The following is a 13,474-nucleotide window of genomic DNA, read 5'->3' as shown; positions in this document are numbered from 1 at the left end:
TGATCACCATTACTATGGTAATTAGAAGGCAGTCTTACTCCTGATTCAAAAGAGGCGAATTACCTCTTTCCCATGAGGGGTCATACCCATCTATTAAATCCCAGGTGGGCTAGAGGTTCTGTAATAGCTCCCACATTAAAATTTAACCTGGTTTAGAGGCGGAGTTAGCCAGCAGTAGGAGCGGACACAGAGACTCTGAGCTCCACACTACTAAGGCGAAAAAGCCTTTAAAAACAATCCAACTGCCTCTTCTAGGGCACCAACTGGGGTATTTTGCTTGCCCCTTGCATCACCTAGTCTCCAGTTTCCTTAGAAGCTGGGGCGGCAAACCTGTTTTATTGCAAGAGCAATCTGTCACGGGAGGCTTCCCGCCATCCCAGAACTCACTGGCCAGCCGGGCTCAACATAGACTCCTCGCACAGAAGAAGAGAGATAGAAGGATCTCGGAGAGGGTTCCCCGGTCCCGGTGGCCTTACGAGTTGAGTCGGCACGGCTCCTGAGTCTACAGCATTGTAGAGTCGGCACGGCTCCTGACTTCGGTGAAAAATGCCATTTTGGAAGTTGCGGCCTAAGAAGTGGTCGCAGTCCCACCAACTGTCTGTGGAGGACCTCCGTGTTGGAAACCTCTGGTGACTCCCTCCTGTTCATCAGCACCGCCACCGGTAACCTAGTAGGGGGGACTCTGATCTGGGCCCTAATAGACGTGCTCTGTTTTGGTAATCTGCCTAGCCACGGGGCGTTCCATCTCCATCTCCATAAAACCCTTAGTGGCGCACTTTACACAACCCAAAATAGAAAAAAATGGGCTCCTCACCTTACAGCCCACCTGCAGCATCGCTTATTTATTGGGGACTCTGGCCATTAAAAACGTTCTTTATAAGCCACTGAGAGCTGCAAGCCAAACAGCATTAAGGGTGAGACCTTTCCTCAACTGGGTACATTTAATTGAAAGTGTTTATAATAAGGACTATCATCAGCACTGCTAATATTTATCATTGAGAACTGCATCAAACACTCATTACAGAACTTATATATGTAAAAAAAAGTGTGTGCCTTTCATACATAAGTACTAAGTAACTTGAGTACCTTTCTCAACCTTGTTTATCCTACCTCCAGCCACATAGCCCAGCCAAATAAGGGACAGACTACTGATTGTATTCTCCAAAAGACTAACTCTATACTTTATGCATCTATATCTTTCAGGTTGTTGCTGATGTTTACACAAAGTTAGGGTTTTCGTTTTTTTGTTTTTTTTCTATTTTTTTGCAGCTGGTCTCCCACCTCCTCCGCTCCTGCACAGCTTGTCTGGCTGGGTCATCTCTCTCTCCCCTTTCCCCTTCCTTCGGATCGTTTCCCCATTCCCTGAGGTGGGAGATAGGCTTTATTTGACTATATATGATCTTTTGCAAACCTAGCCATTAGTACTGCTTACTAAACTGTTTTAGGAACTGTAAATTATTTGTACTTGCTTATCAGAAGATTGCGAGTTAGGAATTACTATTTGAGTGAAGTAGTTTCCTCCCTCTCTCCCCCCCTCTCCCACTTAGCTTGTCTGAAGGGGTCAATATTCACTTCAATTTTTCTCCCTCTAGTAGGACGTATCTCCTTTCCCCGGAGAGAGAGGGTGGACCCATATATGGGTACTATCTTAGGTGATTTATAAGGTTCATTCAAGATTTGTTGTGTGGCTTCCCTTGGTACTCATCTACACCCCTAAACCCTTTGGGCTACATATAATAAATTATTTTGTCCATCGACACCTTCCCATAAACTAAATTTACCTCACCTTTTGTGAGCTATCCTTCTTCACTTGGATTTCCCAGAGGGGGTTCTTCCCTATTTAGCCCTATTATATTTGCCCATAAACAAACACTAAATATAACTAAACCACTCTCATATGTGTAAAGCAACTTAAAAGAAAGGTCTCTACAACCTTCCTGGTGACATCATCAGACCAAAACCCCGGAAGTGAGACATTCACATAAGGTGCATGCCGCCGCAGTGGTCTAGACTAGTTACTAAATAGTTATTAACTATTTACTGGTTAAATAGTTAAAATAAATACAAATGTACCTGTAAAATAAAACCTAACCTGAGTTACACTAAAACCTAACCTTACACTACGATTAAATAAATTACATTAATTAAATACAATTAACTAAATTACAAAAAAAAAAAAAATACTAAATTACACAAAATAAAAAAGAAGTGATCAAATATTTTAACTAATTACATCTAATCTAATAGCCCTATCAAAATAAAAAAAAGCCTAGCCTAAACTAAACTGCCAATAGCCCTTAAAAGGGCCTTTTGCGGGGCATTGCCCCAAAGAAATCAGCTCTTTTACCTGTAAAAAAAAATACAAACAACCCCCCAACAGTAAAACCCACTTCCCACACAACCAAACCCCCCAAATAAAATCCTACCTAAAAATCCTAAGCTCCCCATTGCCCTGAAAAGGGCATTTGTATGGGCATTGCCATTAAAAGGGCATTTAGCTCTTTTTCAGCCCAAACCCTAAGCTAAAATTAAAACCCACCCAATAAACCCTTAAAAAAACCTAACACTAAACCCCGAAGAACCACTTACAGTTTTTGAAGACCTGACATCCATCCTCAACGAAGCGGCAGAAGTCCTCAGCGAAGCCGGCAGAAGTCTTCATCCAAGCGGGCCGAAGTCTTCATCCAAGCCGGCAGAAGTCTTCATCCAGACGGCATCTTCTATCTTCATCCATCCGGCGCGGAACGGCTCCATCTTCAAGACATCCGACGCGGAGCATCCTGGTCCTGGACTTTTTCCCCAGTGGAAAAAGTCCAGGACCAGACTGTTTTTCAATTAAATACTACAAGTCATTCGGTGCCACACTAGGACCATTGATGACTCAACTCTTTAATAATCTGATAGAGAAACCGTCACTCCCTAATACTATGCTAGAGGCACACATAGTAGTAATACCTAAGCCAAGCAAGACCCCCGACACCCCGGCGAATTTCAGGCCCATCTCCTTACTAAATTTAGATATAAAATTTTTAGCACAAATATTGGCGAATCGTCTTAATAAATACCTTGCAGGTCTCGTCTCCACTGACCAGGTAGGCTTTATACCTGGCAGGGAGGCGCGGGATAACACCAACAAAGTTCTCCAAATTTTGAATTTTGCTCAGGTCGAGGGAGTTCCTATGGCACTCTTCTCGACGGACGCGGAGAAGGCCTTCGACCGGGTCGACTGGCTTTTTCTGCAACGAGTTTATGATGGCCATGAACTTTGGAAACCCCTTTCTCAATATGACCTTTGCTTTGTACTCGGCCCCTAATACCCGGATTAGAGTAAATGGTACACTATCAGACACTTTCACCATATCGAATGGGACCCGGCAGGGGTGTCCATTGTCCCCCTTGCTTTTTGCTCTCTCGATAGAAACATTAGCCCAGAAAGTACGGCTCAATTCAAACATCAAGGGAGTCCGGATAGGTGAAGTGGAACACAAACAAGCGTTATACGCGGATGATGTTCTATACACTCTTACCAACATCGATTCGTCAGTTCCCGAGCTCCTAACAGAGCTCTCGACATATGGAAAGCTCTCCAATTTCCATCTAAATCTTTCAAAATCCGAACTCCTCAATATCAACTCCCCGGCGGATCATGTCCAGTCCCTAGCAACCAAACATGAGGTCCCTATAGCAGTTAGCAAACTGAAATATTTAGGAATATATTTATCTGCAAAATCCTCTGACTTATTCAGAAACAATTATCTCACCCTCCGTAAAGAAATAATTAATGACCTATCCTCATGGAGGAATAAAAAGTTATCCTGGCTGGGAAAGATAGGCCTAATTAAAATGAACATTTTACCTCAAATCTTATACATTATACAAACTGTGCCAATACATCTACCAGCAGATTTCCTCCCCCACCTACAAAAATCATTAGAACAATTTATCTGGACAGGAGTCAGACCGAGAATACCTAGAAAGAAGCTATACCTTCCTAGAGATAGAGGGGGACTGGGGTTTCCTGATTTGACACTGTATAGAAGGGCCATACTCCTGCAGAGGCTAACAGAATGGGCGCATAATACTAACCAAAAACAGTGGGTCGAAATAGACGGCCAAATTCTCCATCACAAAAATGTAGCCTCCCTAGCCTGGATCCCAGCAACAAAACGCCCCAAACTGTTAAATAAGTATCATTTAATGACAGAGACACTCTCCGAATGGGACAGATTAATTTCCACTAGCACACATATTTCCACTTTCCCTTCACCAATGTTGCCCATCTTAGAGAACCCGGAGCTACCTTACTGTGATCTAAGCAGGCGCATGTGCTCTCCCCATAGCTTGAGACAAGGCATACTACACTTCGCATTAGTAGAAGGCAGATTAAGTACACACCAGGACATGATAGATTCATATGGGAACATATTCTCATCTTGGCTACCATACCATCAACTATCACACTTTCTAATGCACCATAAAAACAAAACCGAATTCCTTAGGGATCTCACTCCCTTTGAAACCCTATGTACTGGACTTACCCCACCAAAAAGACTGATTTCAAAAATATAGAAATTACTGCTCATTCCCCCAGACACACAACTTCCATCATACACTAGAATATGGAATAGGGATCTCAACAACACAATAGACAAGGAAGAATGGTTAAAATCGATTAGACTGGTCAAGCGATCCTCAGTATCAGCCACAGTCCAAGAAATACAACTTAAGTTGCTGACTAGATGGTATTACACACCCGCCAGAATCCATCGATTCTTCCCAGAAGCATCTGCATTATGCTGCAGGGGATGCGGTGAGACGGGAACGCTCATGCATGTTTGGTGGACTTGCACCAAATTGACAAATTACTGGGAGACTGTTATGAGGGAAATGACAAAAACACTTAATACACTCATCCCAGTCACACCCGAGACAATACTATTCCTGCATCTTCCTGACACCTTGAGCAGGTATGAGCGGGCCCTTCTCCTAATCATGCTCACAGGAGCAAAGAAGCTTATACCCAGACACTGGAAATCAGGGGAGGTGCCTACTCTTGCTGAATGGCGCTTGGCTGTAGATGAACTACTGACCTTGGAAAGGTTACATTATTATAAGAGCAACCAACTGGAGCAGCACGACATGATGCTAGCTGCCTGGAACCCCACCCCCTCACAAACTATATAATTGGCCTATTTCATTGCCAGATCTAATACTCTCAAAATTGCGGCCATATCCCGGCCATCAGAAATACCACAGGTGTTGTTTTTTTTTGTTTTTTTTTTCTCCCCTCTACTCACTCCTCCCCCTCTTATTCCTCCCCCTCCCCCTTTCTTCTATTCTCTCTTTAGACTGCTTCTACCCTCTCCTCAGACTGCTATTTCTTCATCCTAAGACATATTATTTTTCATCCCCTCCCCTGGAGTAAACATGTTATTGTATCTTGAAACCTTTTTGTACAAGGCGAGAGGAGGAGGGAATATATAATTGTTTGTTAAAAAATGTTGAAAAATCAAGCTTTGTTTCATAGAGAATATTATACTAGTACTCAGGCAACTCATTCATACTCTATACTCGGGCAAAGGAGGCCCCATGGACTACTTGAGGGATCCTCCCTCACGTCAAGAATAAGAGTTAGACATTATCACTCAGTAAAAAGAAAGACTTTACCTCTATCCCGCAAGGGTACTAATTTCTTCACAATTGTTTGCATTGAAAATTGCTCTATTTCTGGAATTGTATGTTTGATTTCAAAATAAAGCTTGATGAAAAAAATTAAAATTGTTAAAATGAATACAAAAAACAAAAAATAATAAAAATAAGGATAAGGGTATGCTCCTAACTGAAAATAATACAGTATGTGACACAGTTAATATGAAAAATAATCACATGTGATATAATGTTGGTACAGAAAATGATACCCGGGTATTGACAGTGAAGTCTGTGCTTATAAATAAATAAGCGCCGCTCCTGAGGCAAAATAGTGAAAGTGAAAAAAAGGGGATGGAATGTCCAAAACCTCCAAATAGACAAGGTGTAAAGTCCTGAACCTCCAAATAGACAAGGTGTAAAGTCCTGAATAGTGTCTGTATCCTTAAGAGTGTCCTAAATGGTGCTGCGGTGCCGTCCTGTAGGGGTGGGTCTCATGGGATCAGTAAGCCTAAACTCGCCCAACCTGTGAAGAATAAATAAAAAACATGCAAAAAACAACTACTCAAATTGGGTCTATTAGAAATAGACTCACCAGGGTAGAATACAAGCCTCCTTATGATCAATCTACGCGTTTCAGCCAGTTACATCGCCTTTCTCAAGACAGGACGGCACCGCAGCATCATTTAGGACACTCTTAAGGATACAGACACTATTCAGGACTTTACACCTTGTCTATTTGGAGGTTCAGGTTTTTACACCTCGTTGTAATTAAGGTTCCATCTTGATTAGTAACCTAAAACCGAAATATACTCTTGGGGCTATACAAGCGCGTACACCCAATCCCTTAGGGATACATATAATCTCTCATGGACTGACGAATATGTAACACATCTTGGGGTCAAAATTTCAAATAATATTTCACAGATAATTTGTGATAATTATACCCCTCTATTGGGGGAATAAAGAAATCTAAAACATAATTTATTCCGATGTCTACCTATAAGAGTCCCTAGCCACCTATTACTACAATTCCAAAGCAAATTTACCAAATTTATCTGCTGTGGATTTATCCCCTTGTCTCAAAGACCCCTCACCCCTTGGGAGTCCACCTGGCTCAAGGGAGATAGACTCTGTAAACCTTTATCAGCCCACTACTACCTCTTAGAGGGTACCTCTCCTCCCGAGTTGGCCCCTCACTTGTATAGATGGGAAACACTTCTGAACACCACTATTTCATCTCAAACCTGGCAACACACATTAACACTCACACAAAAAAACTTACATTGTATCACGATCTATGAGACTTACTACAAAATTATTTCACACTGGTATTTTGTCCCCACTAGAATTGCCAGAATGTACCTGAATTCTTCTCCACTATGTTGGAGAAATTGTGGACACTCTGGTGACTCGCTCCACATATGGTGGTCATGCCCCAAGATCAACGTGCCCATTTATAAAGCTCCGTATGGATTTTGAGGGCCCGTGTTTCTGGCGAGCCTTCAGGCTTGCCAGAAACACCAGTCCGCCTGCTCTGAGGAGGTGGACAGACATCTCCACAATTTAACCCGATCGAATACGATCAGGTTGATTGACACCCCCTGCTAGAGGTCGATTGGCCGCGAATCTGCATGGAGCGGCGTTGCACCAGCAGTTCACAAGAGCTGCTGGTGCAATGCAGAATGTGGAGAGCGTATTGCTCTCCGCATTCAGCGATGTCTGTCAGACATGATCCGCTGATCGAATCATGTCAGACAGGCACATAATAAATAGGCCCCCAAGCCTCTCAGGAATTTGTGTTTTCTTACCCTATCCAAACTAGGCATTCAAGTCAAGAAATCTCCTGCCCTAGCCTTGCTGCATATATGTACTCAACAATTACCCAAGCACCACAGTCTACTATGTATATACCTATTCTCTGCAATTAAATCTAGCATAGCTAGAGCATGGAAGAAAGAATAACCCCTGACATAGCCCTTGATAATTAATTCCATGGCCTATATATTGTCAGGGTTTTTTCCCTGCTTTGTTTGCCATGTGCAGCTGGCAGCCATTTTACTCACCTCTCTTGCTGACTCTGGTGCATACTGTGTGATGCTGCTCATTTCTTGCACTTCCTTTTATGGTCAGACTGGTGTACATCATCTGTGTGAGACAGGATTCCGTCTCAGAATTGTGATGTCATCACTTATTATTAAAGGGCCTCTGTTCAGTATGCTTTGCCCATGTGTTGTCTCAGACCTGTTTGTGAGAGCTCCTGTGTATTACCTGACTGTCTCCGCAGCGGAGAGGGCCTTTAGGAGGAGGGAGGGGCTCTGGCTCTATTGTGGGTTACAGGGCCACCTTTTGAAGTCTTGTCCTACACGGCCGGGAAACGCTCACACCTAAAGTACTATCGGGGGCAGACCTTGGGTGGTTTATCCTCGTCCCCAGAACCGCTAAAGGAGAAACCTTTTGTCACGGTTGTCCTTTCCTGGGTGTACTCCTCCATAGTCACCCAGGCTCTTGTTAACTCCGGTGCCGCGGGCTATTTCATTGGCAGTGCTTTTGTATCAAAGCACTCCATTCCTGTTTTGCCTCGGTCCGTTCCGCTTGCTATTGAGGCCATTGATGGCAGGCCCCTTCAGCCCACACTCGTTACTCACAAAACTGCTCCGTTATCCATGGCTGTTGGGGCTCTCCATTTTGAAACCATCCAGTTCCAGGTGATAAAATCTCCGCATTTTCTGGTTGTTCTGGGTTATCCCTGGCTCCAAAAGCACATTCCCAGTCTCGACTGGCGCAGGTCCGAAATTTTGTCTTGGTCTCCGCAATGTATTTCCACTTGTGTTCGGAAACCAGTTAAAGTCTTGTGCACTTCTTCGGTATCTCAATTGCCAGAGGAGTACCAAGAGTTCCTAGACGTTTTTGACAAGGTGCGTGCTGGTACGTTGCCTCCTCAATGGTCTTACGATTGTGTCATAGACCTGCAACCCAGAGCCATTCCTCCTCGGGCCGGGTTTATCTTCTATTCTATGTTGTACCTGTGTGCCAGGAGTGAAGAATAAAGCTTACTGTTTTTTACTGCTGTGCTGCCGGACCTCTTTTTTGCCGGGTTTACCCTCTATCTGTTGCGGAGAATTGTGCTATGGAGGAGTATGTTGCCGATGCTCTGTTGAGGGGGATCATCTGCAAATCCTGCTCTCCTGCAGGGGCTGGCTTCTTCTTTGTGAAGAAAAAGGGTGGCGAGTTAAGACCATGCATCGATTATAGGGGTCTTAATCGTATTACCATTAAGAATGCTTACCCTATTCAGGCCCCTTCAGCCCACACTCGTTACTCACAAAACTGCTCCGTTATCCATGGCTGTTGGGGCTCTCCATTTTGAAACCATCCAGTTCCAGGTGATAAAATCTCCGCATTTTCTGGTTGTTCTGGGTTATCCCTGGCTCCAAAAGCACATTCCCAGTCTCGACTGGCGCAGGTCCGAAATTTTGTCTTGGTCTCCGCAATGTATTTCCACTTGCGTTCGGAAACCAGTTAAAGTCTTGTGCACTTCTTCGGTATCTCAATTGCCAGAGGAGTATCAAGAGTTCCTAGACGTTTTTGACAAGGTGCGTGCTGGTACGTTGCCTCCTCAATGGTCTTACGATTGTGTCATAGACCTGAAACCCAGAGCCATTCCTCCTCGGGGCCGGGTTTACCTTCTATTCTATGTTGTACCTGTGTGCCAGGAGTGAAGAATAAAGCTTACTGTTTTTTACTGCTGTGCTGCCGGACCTCTTTTTTGCCGGGTTTACCCTCTATCTGTTGCGGAGAATTGTGCTATGGAGGAGTATGTTGCCGATGCTCTGTTGAGGGGGATCATCTGCAAATCCTGCTCTCCTGCAGGGGCTGGCTTCTTCTTTGTGAAGAAAAAGGGTGGCGAGTTAAGACCATGCATCGATTATAGGGGTCTTAATCGTATTACCATTAAGAATGCTTACCCTATTCCGCTCATTACGGAACTCTTTGACCGCCTCAAGGGAGCTACGGTCTTTACTAAACTTGATTTGTGAGGAGCCTACAATCTCGTTAGGATCAAGGAGGGCAATGAATGGAAAACAGCATTTAACACCAGGAGCGGGCATTATGAGTATCTTGTAATGCCCTTTGGCCTATGTAATGCTCCTACTGTTTTCCAGGAATTTATTAATGATGTCCTACCAGATATGTTGCAACAGTGTGTTGTGGTGTACTTAGACGACATCCTCATACACTCACCCACACTTGAGGCTCATCATTCTGATGTTACACTGGTTCTTCAGAGACTACGTGACAACGGTCTGTTGTGTAAACTCGAGAAATTTGAGTTTCATCAGACTCAAGTAACCTTCCTAGGTTATGTTATCTCCGTTGCAGGGTTCTCCATGGATCCTGACAAGTTATCTGCAGTTCTGCAGTGGCCTCGCCCAGTTGGTCTTCGGTCTATTCTACGTTTTATGGGGTTCGCCAATTACTATAGAAAGTTTATTAAGAACTTTTCTTCCTTGGTCAAACCTATCACAGACATGACCCGTAAAGAGAATGATCCACTCCATTGGTCACCTTCTGCCATTAAGGCCTTTGATAGTCTTAAGACTGCCTTTGCTGCCGCTCCAGTTCTGGCTCATCCTAACCCTGTCCTGCCTTTCGTTCTTGAGGTCGATGCGTATGAGACTGGAGTAGTTGCCCTCTTGTCTCAACGTCCTACGCCTGGCGGTTCCTTGCATCCGTGTGGTTTCTTCTCTAAGAAATTGTCTCCAGCGGAGTGCAATTATGAAATTGGCGACAGGGAATTACAGGCCATAATTTTGGCACTCAAGGAATGGAGGCATCTACTCGAGGGTACTAGCATGCCAGTGCTCATTCTTACTGAGCACAAGAATTTAACTTATCTATCTGAAGCAAAACGTTTGTCGCCCCGACAGGCCAGATGGGCGCTATTTTTGTCTCGGTCTAATTATGTGGTCTCCTACCTGCCTGGTAGTAAGAATGTTAGGGCTGATGCCCTCTCTCGACAATTTTCGCCTCTGTCCAAGGAGCAGTCTATACCTACTCCAGTTATACCTCCTGACCATATTTTGGCTACCATATGTACTAATTTGACTTCTCCCTTGGGGGAGGAGATTCTGGCTGCACAAACCAATGCATCCCCTGAGAAACCTAGTGGTAAGTGTTTTGTTCCTGAGAATCTTCGAACTAAACTTTTGCACACTTACCACTATTCTAAAGCTGCAGGTCACCCAGGCAAGAACCAAATGATTTGGTCTGTCACTTGATGGCCAGGTCTTTGTTCTGATGTTGCTGCGTATGTTGCCTCCTGCTCAGTTTGTGCACAGAATAAGACTCCTCGACGTCTTCCTGTGGGTCTTCTTCAACCTATTGCTAATGGTGAGCGTCCTTGGACACATCTTTCCATGGACTTCATTTTCGAGCTCCCTGTTTCCAATGGCAATACTGTTATCCTTATGGTGGTTGACCATTTTTTCTAAAATGTCACATTGCATTCCCTTGAAGAAGTTGCCTACCTCTCAGGAGCTTGCTTCAATTTTTGCCCGGGAGGTCTTCCATTTACATTTGTTACCCAAGGAGATAGTGTCGGACCAGGGTAGCCAGTTTGTCTCCAGATTTTGGTGTTCCTTTTGTGCTCAAATGGGGATCCAGCTTTCCTTCTCCTCGGCATATCCCCCTCAATCCAATGGGGCTGCGGAACGGTCTAATCAAGCTCTGGAACAGTTCCTCCGTTGCTATGTCTCAGATCACCACAATAATTGGTCTGAACTGTTACCTTGGGCAGAGTTTGCTCGTAATAGTGCTATTAATGCTTCCTCCAAATTGTCCCCGTTCATGGCGAATTATGGGTTTCAACCATCCTTGTTGCCCGATTCATTCATGTCTCAGGGTATTCCGGCTTTGGAGGAGCATCTCTGGCAACTCCGTTCCACGTGGGTGCAGATTCAGGATTGCCTTCCTCGTTCTATGCAGCGCCAAAAGTTCCAGGCTGATCATAGGCGTCTGCCCGCACCTTCCTACCAGGTTGGTGAGAGAGTTTGCCTGTCCTCCCGCAACTTGAACCTTTGTGTACCTTCCAATAAACTGGATCCCCGTTATGTTGGTCCTTTTCGAATACTCCGATGGGTCAATCATGTGGCCTACACTCTTGACCTTCCTCCTGCAATGCGCATCTCCAATGTTTTTCATGTCTCCCTCTTGAAATCATTGGTTTGTAATTGGTTTACCACTGAGTTGCCTCGTCCCCGTCCTATCTTTGTTGACAACCATGAGGAGTATGAGGTCAGCAGCATTATTGACCCTCGTATGTCCAGGGGCCGCGTACAGTATTTGGTTCACTGGAGGGGCTACAGTCTAGAGGAACGTTCATGGGTTCACTCCTCTGATGTTCATGCTCCCGCCCTCCTCCGTGCCTTCCATGCCCGTTTCCCCAATAAGCCTTTTGTCCTCCCGCGGACGAGGGGTCTTTGAGGGGAGGGTACTGTCAGGGTATTTTCCCTGCTTTGTTTGCCATGTGCTGCTGGCAGCCATTTTACTCACCTCTCTTGCTGACTCTGGTGCATACTGTGTGATGCTGCTCATTTCCTGCACTTTCTTTTATGGCCAGACTGGTGTACATCATCCGTGTGAGACAGGATGCAGTCTCAGAATTGTGATGCCATCACTTATTATTTAAAGGGCCTCTGTTCAGTATGCTTTGCCCTTGCATTGTCTCAGACCTGTTTGTGAGAGCAACTGTGTATTACCTGACTGTCTGACGTCCCTCCTGGTTCCTGATCCCTGGCTTGTACCTGACTCTGCTGTTCTCATTGTTCCAGATTCCGGCTCGTCTGACTACTCGCTTTGGCTCCTGACTCGGCTCGTCTGACTATTCGCTTTGGTTCCTGACTCGGCTCGTCTGGCTACCAGCCCTGGTTTTGATTCCTGGCTTGTTATTTGACTTGTGGACTTTTTATTATTTTTTGCTATTAATAAAGGTGTGATTATTTTTGCACTTCTCGTCTCAGTCTGATTCCTGGCATCCTAACATTGATACTCTATGGAAAAAAGGAATCTTTTACTCCCTCAATAAAATTGACCTTTTTGAACTCGCATGGGCGGACTGGTCTGCTAAATTCAATACTGTATGACTGCCAGATACTATTCGTAGTTCTTATCATTCATATCCTGTCACATGATGTATCCCCTAGTTAATCAAGACAACTCACCGGTTCATATTTTGTTTTTCTAACTGCCCTTGTCCATCCCTTCTTCCCCTCCTCCTCTAACTTTTAAACTATATAACTATTATTAAGTACATGACGTATAATATGTGTCCTTTAAAATCACAATTTTATTTGAAGGATTCATGTATTTTTGTTACCCGTTTTATTTTTGGATCATTTATCTATGGTCTGCGTGCGCTAACTTATGTTATTGTATTGGGACGTGTGTGTCCCTCTGTACCACAAAACTGATACTATCACTGTTGTTCTATTCGTTTACAGCAATAAAAGAAAATAACCTGGTTTCTAGTGGCCCAAACCCTAAGCTAAAATTAAAACCCACCCAATAAACCCTTAAAAAAACCTAACACTAAACCCCGAAGAACCACTTACAGTTTTTGAAGACCTGACATCCATCCTCAACGAAGCGGCAGAAGTCCTCAGCGAAGCCGGCAGAAGTCTTCATCCAAGCGGGCCGAAGTCTTCATCCAAGCCGGCAGAAGTCTTCATCCAGACGGCATCTTCTATCTTCATCCATCCGGCGCGGAACGGCTCCATCTTCAAGACATCCGACGCGGAGCATCCTGGTCCTGGACTTTTTCCCCAGT

Source organism: Bombina bombina, chromosome 1 (genome assembly GCF_027579735.1).
Source record: "Bombina bombina isolate aBomBom1 chromosome 1, aBomBom1.pri, whole genome shotgun sequence".
In the NCBI taxonomy this organism is placed as follows: Eukaryota; Metazoa; Chordata; class Amphibia; order Anura; family Bombinatoridae; genus Bombina; species Bombina bombina.
The sequence above is the reverse complement of the archived record's forward strand: the minus strand, read 5'-3'. Positions refer to the sequence as shown.